This window comes from Trachemys scripta, chromosome 4 (genome assembly GCF_013100865.1).
Source record: "Trachemys scripta elegans isolate TJP31775 chromosome 4, CAS_Tse_1.0, whole genome shotgun sequence".
NCBI lineage: Eukaryota > Metazoa > Chordata > Testudines > Emydidae > Trachemys > Trachemys scripta.
Genome location: NC_048301.1, coordinates 97,506,860 through 97,517,815, shown reverse-complemented (window position 1 = coordinate 97,517,815; position 10,956 = coordinate 97,506,860). Strand labels below are relative to the sequence as shown.

The following is a 10,956-nucleotide window of genomic DNA, read 5'->3' as shown; positions in this document are numbered from 1 at the left end:
GAAACTGCCTTAATTTTAAGGAGTTACGGGTGACAATCTTTAACATTAATCTCATCTATTAGGTGTTTGAGTTAAATAGGTATTAACAAGGAAGAGTTCTTAAATCTGAGAGCAAATTATCTTTATAGAATCAGATTTCACAGTCGGAGCAGCAAATGCTTGTATTTATTTAATTGTCTGTACCCTTGTAGGAAAACCAGCATACAGAAATCTTGACTTTCTAATGCAAAGAACAATAAGATGACAAGCCTTTGACAACTTTTGTCATAAAAAGGTACAAACATGTATTCATTTTATTTGAATTTAAGAGTAGGACCTGCAAAGTAGAAAAATATCAGCATATATATCCTGGATTACATCAGTGTGTGTGTCTTTAACAAATGAAGCTGTCTTTACAGAGTTTTATACAAAGAGGCACTGTGGTATTGGATTTTAAAACAGATTAGTTAGATTATACACCTTTGCTTTATGCACATTATAATGTTCTGATTATAAAAGTACTTGGAATGAAGATAATATTTTTTTAAATAGTGGCTTGTTGTAAGTGACTAACTTTAAAACAGAATTTTTACATTAGGACAAAAATGGGTAGTTATTAAAAACAGACATGCAGAAACCAAGAAAACTGAATGCTGGAACCTGGAATATGTAATGGCTTGACATAATGTAATGTTTGTTTTTGTTTTGAATGTGTTTGGAATATTTTGCTGGCAACAAACAGTGCCGCTCTTCAGAATGATTCATTCGGAGACACTTAAGGAAGGAACACAGGTCACTTTAATGTGCACAGTTGCCAAAGCACTGCACTACAACTAGCTACTAGGACTTGTCTAAATTATTAATCTTAAATATTGCTTACATTTAGGTAGAAGTATCTAATAGTGCCATTGTGTGCCTCTCGTTAAATAAAACAGCTATCGGGGGGGGGGGAGGAGGGGTGCCACTGGCTACTTTGTAAATCTTGGCTCAAACTTTTTTGCTGGACAAAACTGTTTGACTTTATGTCAAATATGTAAATAGTTTCAAGTTGATGGCACTGATCCTCCTTTATGCACTTATCTGATATAGAAGCATCCTCTGCTCCCAGATCTCCACTGCTTGGCACCGGCTGCTCGCTGTTACCGACGGTACTGGACCAACTAGAATCTCCCACTGCTCCACCCTTTTGGAGTGATGAGGATGACAAGAAGGCAATTTTCTCATCTGGACACTCCTCCCCAGCAGGTAAGGAATCTCATTATAGACTCAGGGAACAGAGCATCAGGGACCTGCCCCCATTGCTCGCCAACCCCTGGATGTGCCCACTCATGACATTTCATATTCCATGGCCAAAATGGTACCCATGGGCAGCCTCTACAGGTCTCAATTCCACAAACCTACCACTTCTCACAGAAAACCTATATGCTTTGCAAGGACATCCGTACCCAAGCCCTCTGAGGTAACAAGGAGGTGGAGGAAGACAGGGATGAGACCACAGAACATGAAACATCCCCTGATCGCACCACCTCTTCCCCTGATGAGGCAGTAATGCCCCCGCCTCCCACCACCATGGATTACTTCAAACACTTTGAGGAGTTATTCCGATGGGTGGCACAGAGCCAAAATATTCCTCTTGAGGTACCAGAGACACAACACCAACTCCTCACTATCCTACACACTTCGTCCATGATAAAAATAGCTTTGCCCATAAATGACAGCCTGCAGAAACTGTGGCAAACACCTACCGCCATCCCTCCAACCAATAAACGTACAGACAGGAAATACTATGTGCCATATAAAGGCATGGACTTCTTTTTTTTATTTTTCCACCCACAACCTAACTCCTTAGTGGTCGATGCAGTCAACTGACAGGGCAAACATCCTCAGTTCAAATCCACACCACAAAACCAGAATTGGAGGAGATGAAGGTGAAAAGTTTACTCTTCTGTGACCATTTCCACATGGCTGATTACACAGCATTACTCGCTAACTACAACCATGACAATTATGCAAAAATGAATGGTTTTGTCCAGGAAATTCCAGAGGAAACAAGGGACCAATCTCATGTTCTCCTTATTGCTAGAACAGGGCTCCAGGCATCACTCAATGTGGCAGACACAGCAACATGCATGACAGCGACAGCCATCATCATCTGTAGAGTATCCTGGTTACACTCACCTGGTATCCCAAGCGAACTCCTGACCAAAGTAGAGGTGGTCCTCTTCGACAGGGACAAGGTCTTCTCCACTAAGATGTATGAATTTCTCCATTCCATGAAGGACTCTAGAGCCACATTGAGGACCCTAGGGATCTTTACAGCTCCTAACAGGAGACGCAGATACAAGCCCTACAATAGTAACAGACAGCATGTTGCAACGCCAGCAGAGACCATACAACAATCAAAGACAAAGACCCAGACCATAGAAACGTCGCCCTAACCAATCTCAAGTTGTGACGTCCCAAGCACCACCAAGCAAATTATAATTTTGAAACAGTGGTTGAGGTTCTGACTGACCTCCGCCAATCATCAGTGCCAGTGGAACAAACAATCCAAATATTTGGTCATCGGTTTCAACCATTTTACCATACGTGGGCCTCTTATCACCACAGGCCACTGGGTTTTAGGGATCATTCGAACGGCTTATACCATCCCCTTTACCTCCATTCCTCCTACCCAGCCCCGTTCCCTGTCCCTCTTCAGTGACCTTCTCTCATGAGCAGCAATCGAGACCAGAAGTACATCACCTTCTACAGTTAGGGGCCGTGGACCAAGTTCCACCACAACACAGAGGGAAGGGATTTTGTTCCCATTATTTCCTGACTCAAAAGAAAAACGGAGGTTGGAGACCCGTACTAGATCTCAGAAATCTCAACAAATTTGTCCATACTCACAGATTCAAAATGATCACACTGAACTCTATTATCCCTGTGCTGGAAAAGGGGGACTGGTTCTCAGTGCTCAACCTACAAGATGCTTATTTTCACATTACCATCCATTCTGCTCACAGAGGATTCCTATGATTCACAGTGGAACAAGATCACTTCCAATAGGGAGTATTGCCATTTGTACGCTAGACTGCTCCACAAATCTTTACCAAAACCCTACCGGTGGTAGCCACTCATTTGCGCAGACGGGATGTTGACATTCCCATATTTAGACTATTGCCTGCTCAAAGGCCCTACCTTGCCAGAAACAGGACGCATTACTCAATAAACCACCTCTCTTTCAGTCCGTAAGGCTACAAATTAATGAAAAGAAATCTACCCTAACTCCAGTACAACAATTGGACTTCATAGGAGCGAACCTGGACTCAGTGGAGGCCAAAGCATCACTGCCAATGCCCTGATTCACAGCAATGACCTCCCTCATATTCTTTGGTCTCAGACAGCCCATTGGTGTCTGCACGCACCTGCCTACAACTCTAGGGACAGATGGTGGCCACCACTTTCGTTGTAAAACATGCCAGATTACATGTGCGCTGCCAGCCTTCAAGGATGGCTAAGATCGGTATATATTCCACCAAAGAACAGCCTAAACAAAAGACTCACACTGACCCCAGAGGTTCTACATTCACTACGATGGTGGACAAACCCAATAAACATTTGCTCAAGCATCCCATGTCAACAGGATCCACCATCCATACAAATCACAACAGATGCCTCACTGATCAGATGGGGCGCTCACCTAAACCAACATACAGTCCAAGGCAAGTGGATGCCCCCATGGAAACACATTTACACATCAACCTGCTTGAATTATTCATGTCTGCAACACTTTCCTCCCTATTATATGAGGCAAAATGATAAGGGTCCTGACGGACAACATTGCATGTATGTTCTGTATAAACTGACAGGGTGGAACACGTTCCCACTCCTTATGTATGGAGGCCTTAAAACTATGGAACTGGTGCATAAAACACTATCACTATTACAGCAGCATACCTCCCAGGTCGACTGAACATAATGGTGGACACATTAAGCAGACAGTTTTCCCAAAAGCACAAATGGTAAATGAACGACGAAATAATAAAACACACATTTCACATGTGGGGACCCCCACACATAGACCTATTTGCGACATTTAATAAACAAAAAATGCCCAAAGTTTTTCTCACGAGCAGGACTGAGAGCACACTCTCTAGGGGCTGCTTTTCTCCTCATCATCCTCTTCTATATGCATTCCCACCGATATCTCTAATCTCCAGAGTAATGCACAAAATACGAACTGACAGGGCCAAAATGATACATACAGTACAGACATCGCCCACACAGACTTGATTCCCTTACTTGACATGCATGGCGATCTGCACACCATTCATTCTCCCTCGCCTACGGAATCTTCTCTCTTAGGACGACGGTCAAGTCCTCCATCTGGAGCTGGAGAGACTTCACCTCAAGGCATGGTTCCTTCATGGCTCCACCACGACAAACTAACCTGCTCAGAACAAGTAAAACAAGTGTTGTTAAACAGCAGGAAACAAAATACCCATACTGTTTACCTCCAAAAATGGAAAAGCTTCTTCCTCTGGTGCCAGAACAAACAAACAAATATCTGCAAGCCAGGCACTGTTTCCTCTAATCCTGGAATATTTATGGAGAGTTCATCTCGCTGCCATCCCAGCCTTCCCTCAACAGGTAGACGGGACCTCAATATTCGCTCACATGATTACTAAGTGATTTCTAACTGGCATACAGAATATGTACCTGGACATCTGAGAACCTATACCAGCATGGGACTTAAATCTCATGCTCAGGAGTCTAACCAAAACCCTATTTGAACCCTTAGCCACATGCGCATCTCTTATCTAGGAAAGTGATGTTCCTGGTCACCATTACATCAGCACAAAGAGTCAGCAAGATAGGGGCTCTCAGGGCTCACCACCCCATACACAATCTTATTCAAAGATAGTGACACTTAGAACACATCCTAAATTTATGCCCAAATTATTATCTTCGTTCCACCTCAACCAATCGATTCATTTACCTACATTTCAACCAAAACAACACACTAAAGCCTGGTCTACACTATGATTTTAGGTCAAATTTAGCAGCGTTACTTCAATTTAAGCCTGGACCTGTCCACATGACGAAGCCCTTTTTTTCGACTTAAAGGGCTCTTTAAATCGATGTCTTTATTCTACCTCCGACAAGGGGATTAGCACTGAAATCGGCCTTGCCGGGTCAAATTTGGGGTAGTGTGGACGCAATTCGACGGTATTGCACTCCAGGAGCTATCGCAGAGTGCTCCATTGTGACTGCTCTGGACAGCGCTCTCAATTCAGATGCACTGGCCAGGTAGACAGGAAAAGGCCCGCGAACTTTTGAATCTCATTTCCTGTTTGGCCAGCGTCACAAGGTGCAGATGAATGCAGATCTCATCAGCAGAGGTGACCATGATGGAGTCCCAGGATTGCAAAAGAGCTCCAGCATGGACTGAACGGGAGGTACAGGATCTCATCACTGTATGGGGAGAGGAATCCATGTTAGCTGAACTCCGTTCCAGTAAACGAAATGCCGAAACATTTGAAAGTCTCCAATGGTATGAAGGACAGAGGCTATAACAGGGATGCAAAGCAGTGCCGTGTGAAAATTAAGGAGCTAAGGCAAGCCTACCAAAAAAACAGAGGGGCAAACGGCCACTCCGGGTCAGAGCCCCAAACATGCCGCTTCTATGATGAGCTGCATGCCATGCTAGGGGCTGCAGCCTCCACTACACCAACCCTGTACTTTGACTCAGTCAATGGAGAAGCACGGAAGCGGGTTTTGGGGACGAGGAAGATAGCTTATAGCAAGGAAGCGGAGAAACCGGTTTCCCCAACAGCCAGGATCTGTTTTTCACTCTGGACCTGGAGCCAGTAACCCTCAAACCAACCCAAGGCGTGTACCCAGAGCCTGAAGGCGGAGTCAGGACCTCTGGTGAGTGTACCTTTTGTAAATATTACACAGGGTTTAAAAGCAAGCATGTTTAATGATTGATTTGCCCTGGCAGTCACGGGCCAGTACAGCTACTGGAAACATCTGTTAACGTGTCTGGGGATGGAGCGGAAATCCTCCAGGGACATCTCCAGAAAGCTCTCCTGGATGTACTCCCAAAGCCTTTGCAAAAGGTTTCTGGGGAGGGTGGCCTTATTCCATCCGCCATGGTAGGACACTTTACCGCACCAGGCCAGTAGCACGTAGTCTAGAATCATTGCATAACAAAGCATGGCAGCGTATGGTCCCAGTTTTTGCTGGCATCAAACAACATCCGTTCGTTATCTCTCTGTGTTATCCTCAGGAGAGTGATCTCATTCATGGTCACCTGGTTGAAATGGGGTGATTTTATTAAGGGGACATTTAGAGGTGCCCGTTCCTGCTTGGCTATTTGGCTGCGGCTGAACAGAAATGTTCCCTGCTGTTAGCCACGCGGTGGGGGGTGGGGTGTAGCGATCATACCAGAGAATTGGGTGTGTGTGTGTGTGTGGGGGGGGGGGGTGTTATTTGGGTTTGTGCTGTACGCTAACCCGCAAACCGCAGCTCCTCCTTTTAAATTGCCAACCCATTTTAAATGGCCGACCCAATGGCTACTTGGTATGGGAAATGAGGGCGTTGCTGTTTGAAACCATTCCCACATGTTATGAAGGTTAAAGAAGCCAAAAGACTGTGGCTTACCATGGCTGCCTGCAAGCCGAATTCTGTTGCCTGGCACTACGTGAGTGATCTCTCACACCAAACCGGCAGGTTCTCAATACAAGAGGCGAAATGCGACCTTGTAATAAGCTGTTGTGCTATGTAATGTGAACAAGGTTTAACGTGAAAGCTGTACCCATTGTTCTCTAAAATGTGTCTTTTTAACTAGCACTCTCCCTTTTCCTCCACCAGCTGCAAATGTTTCTCCTTCACCGAAGCTAATGAAAATTAGAAGGTGAAAAAAATGTACTCGGGATGAAATGTTCTCTGAGCTCCCACTGTCCTCCCACACTGACAGAGCACAGCAGAATGCATGGAGGCAGATAATGTCAGAGTGCAGGAAAGCACAATATGAACGTGAGGAAAGGTGGTGGGCGGAAGAGAGTAAGTGGCGAGCTGAAGATGATAGGTGGCGTCAGCTTGCTGACAGAAGGCAAGAGTCGATGCTCAGGCTGCTGGAAGATCAAACTCATATGCTCCAGCGTATGGTTGAGCTGCAGGAAAGGCAGCAGGAGCACAGACCACCACTACAGCCCTGTGTAACCAACAGCTCTCCTCCCCAAGTTCCATAGCCTCTTCACCTAGATGCCCAAGAATGCGGTGTGGGGGGCCTCTGGCCACCCAGCCATTCCACCCCAGAAGATTGCCCAAGCAACAGAAGGCTGGCCTTCAATAAGTTTTAAAGTGCAGTGTGGCCTTGTCCTTCCCTCCACCCCCACCCCTCTCGGGCTACCTTGGCAGTTATCCCCCTAGTTGTGTGATGAATTAATAAAGAATGCATGAATGTGAAGCAACAATGACTTTATTGCCTCTGCAAGCGGTGATGGAAGGGGAAGGTGGTTAGCTTACACTCTACTTACAAGGAAGTAGAGTGAACCAAGAGGGCGGGAGGGGGGATCATCAAGGAGAAACAAACAGAACTTTCACACCGTCGCCTGGCCAGTCATGAAACTGGTTTTCAAAGCTTCTCTGAAGCGCACCGCGCCCACCAGTACGCACAGCCAGACACCAGGGTGGTTAGAAGAGTAATCAGCGGTCAGGCGATTTGCCTCAACCTCCCACCCTGCCATAAACGTTTCCCCCTTACTCTCACAGATATTGTGGAGCATACAGCAAGCAGTAATAACGATGGGAATATTGGTTTCGCTGAGGTCTAACCGAGTCAGTAAACTGCGCCAGCGCGCTTTTAAACGTCCAAAGGCACATTCCACCACCATTCTGCACTTGCTCAGCCTATAGCTGAACAGCTCCTGACTACTGTCTAGGCTGCCTGTGTATGGCTTCGTGAGCCATGGCATTAAGGGGTAGGCTGGGTCCCCAAGGATAACGATAGGCATTTCAACATCCCCAACGGTTATTTTCTGGTCCGGGAAGAAAGTCCCTTCCTGCAGCTTTTGAAACAACCAGAGTTCCCGAAGACGTGAGCGCATGTACCTTTCCCAGCCATCCCACGTTGATGTTGGTGAAACATCCCTCGAAATCCACCAGTGCTTGCAGCAGCATTGAAAAGTACCTCTTGCGGTTTATGTTCTGGCTGCCTTAGTGCTCCAGTGCCAAGATAGGGATATGGGTTCTGTCTATCGCCTCACCACAGTTAGGAAATCCCATTTCAGCAAAGCCATCCACTATGACCTGCACATTTCCCAAAGTCACTACCCTTGATATCAGCAGTTCTTTGATTGCATTGGCTACTTGGATCACAGCAGCCCCCCACAGTAGATTTGCCCACTCCAAATTGATGCCCGACTGACCGGTAGCTGTCTGGCGTTGCAAGCTTCCACAGGGCTATTGCCACTCGCTTCTCAGCTGTGAGGGCTGCTCTCATCTTGGTATTCTGGTGCTTCAGGGCAGGGGAAGGCAAGTCACAAAGTTCCATGAAAGTGCCCTCACGCATGTGAAATTTTCGCAGCCACTGGGAATTGCCCCAGACCTGCAACACTATGCGGTCCCACCAGTCTGTGCTTGTTTCCTGGGCCCAGAATTGGCCTTCCACGGCATGAACCTTCCCTATTAACACCATGATTTGCACATTGCTGGGGCCCGTACTTTGTGAGACGTCTATATTCACGTCTGTCCTCACTCTTGTCACCGCGCTGCCGTCGCCTTCTAGCCTGGTTTTGCTTTGGCAGGCTTTGGTTCTGCATATACTCCAGGATAATGCACGTGGTGCTTATAGTGCTCATAATTGCTGCGGTGATCTCAGCAGGCTCTATGATCCCAGTGCTATGGTGTCTGGGCTGAAAAAAGGCGCAAACCGATTGTCTGCCGTTGCTCTGACGGAGGGAGGGAGGGGGCGACTGACGACATGGCTTACAGGGAATTAAAGTCAACAAAGGGGGTGGCTTTGCATCAAGGAGAAACACAAACAACTGTCACACTGAATGGCCTCCTCAAGGATTGAACTCAAAACCCTGGGTTTAGCAGGCCGCTGATTTCACGGAGGGAGGGAGAGAATGAGGGAGCAAGCAAATGAATACAAAACAAATCGGGTCTATTTCTTGTTTTGATCCACTCCATCTATCTTTTTCATCTTTAGGCTAGCCATCATCATCTCCTGGGTGCTCGGCAGAAGATGGGAATGACCTGGCTGAGTCACTCCCATGTCTGCCCAGGCACCACTGACCGACCTCACCGAGATTGGCTAAAAGAGCACCCAGGAATACAACGACGATGGCTACCAGTAGTAATGCACCGTCTGCTGCCAAAAGGCAATGAGCTGCTGCCGTGTAGCAATGCAGTCCCACATCTGCCAGCACCCAGGAGATGTATGGTGCCGATGAGGTGAGCGGGCTTCATGCTTGCCGTGGTATGGCGTCTGCACAGGTAACCCAGGAAAAAAGGCGCGAAATGATTGTCTGCTGTTGCTTTCATGGATGGAGGGGGGAGCCTGGCGACATGTACCCAGAATCACCCACAACACTGTTTTTGTCCCATCAGGCATTGGGATCTCAACCCAGAATTCCAATGGGCGGCGGAGACTGCGGGAACTGTGGGATAGCTACCCCCAGTCCAACGCTCCGGAAGTCTACGCTAGCCTCAGTACTGTGGACACAGTCCGCCGACTTAATGCACTTAGAGCATTTTGTGTGGGGACACACAATTGACTGTATAAAAATGATTTATAAAAAACGACTTCTATAAATTCTACCTAATTTCATAGTGTAGACATACCTTAACACTCTAGAGGCGGTTCTACACACATTGGATGGATATTGTGCCTTAGCATTTTATCTGGACAGAAGGAAGCCCTTCTGAAAATCACCTTGACTTTTTGTATCAACAGAATGATTGAAGGGCTCTGCCACATCTACACAAAGTTTATCTAAATGGACATCCAGCCGTATCCATATGTGCTGTTTACTACACAACACTGAAGCCCCTCCAGGCATCAGAACCCACTCGACAAGAGCTTTATCTACCTCCATAGCATTCCTACACAATTTGCCTATCCTAGACATCTGCAGGGCGGTCACGTGGGCCTCTGAACACACATTCACAAACCACTATGCAATTACTCTCAGCTCAAGCTTAGACATTAGACTAGGCCTCACTGTACTAGCCTCAGTAACAAACTCCACTCCGAAGTCCCTTCCATCTTTATGAGGGCACTGCTATTCACCTGAAGTGGCGCAACCGCAGGGACAGCTCTCGAAGAGAAGGTTACTCTCCTTGTGCAGTAACAGGTTCTTCAAGAGGTGTGTTCCTGTGGGTGCTCCACTACCCACCCTCCTCCCCTCTACTTGGGAGTATGAGCTGAACACTCCATGGTAGAGAAGGAACTGAAGGGGTCATCGGGGTTTACACGTGCTAGATGAGGCACCCCGAGCCTGTTATTGCGCACTCTGACCAGACACTGCTACAGAAAATCTCTGATCAGCACTGGGTCGCACTGACACCTGAAGTGGAGTACCCACAGGCATACATCTCTCAAAGAATCTCAATTACTGCACAAGGTGAGTAACCTTCTTGTTTGTAGTTAGGTGCTGAAGATTGTTTGTCACTGTGGCATGCTGTCAAGGCTGCTAAGCTGTTACAGCTGCTCAGTGCTTCTGTCCTTGGAGCTCCAGTGTTATCAGCACTAGCAGAGAGTACAGCCTAATTCAGCAGACCTTGATGTTTGGAGAGAGAGAGAGAGAGACTACAGGCACGGTTCTGTGACAAAGGCACTTGCCCTCAAGACACAGTCCTTATGACTTGCACAAGTACATTAACATGAGTGTCTCGTGGCAAGGAGCAGCTTAGTCAGCAGTGGGACTCTCTGCTGTTCCCTCGGCCGCACAAAGGATTAAGGTGAGGTACACTGACATT

The 10,956-nt window shown here is 46.8% G+C and overlaps 1 long non-coding RNA gene across 4 annotated transcripts in view; it reads right to left on the bottom strand.

Annotated features, from left to right (window-relative positions):
- Positions 1–10,956, bottom strand: part of LOC117877189 — a 240,668-nt gene that overhangs the window by 57,378 nt on the left and 172,334 nt on the right. For 3 of the 4 annotated variants that reach the window (XR_004645640.1, XR_004645642.1, XR_004645641.1), the window contains exons 2-3: positions 4,267–4,414; positions 2,158–2,326 (exon numbers count right to left, since the gene is read on the bottom strand). This is a non-coding gene — a long non-coding RNA (uncharacterized LOC117877189). Of the gene's footprint in view, positions 1–325; positions 1,163–2,157; positions 2,327–4,266; positions 4,415–10,956 lie in introns of those variants that run through there. The other variant, XR_004645643.1, reaches the window with a different exon arrangement.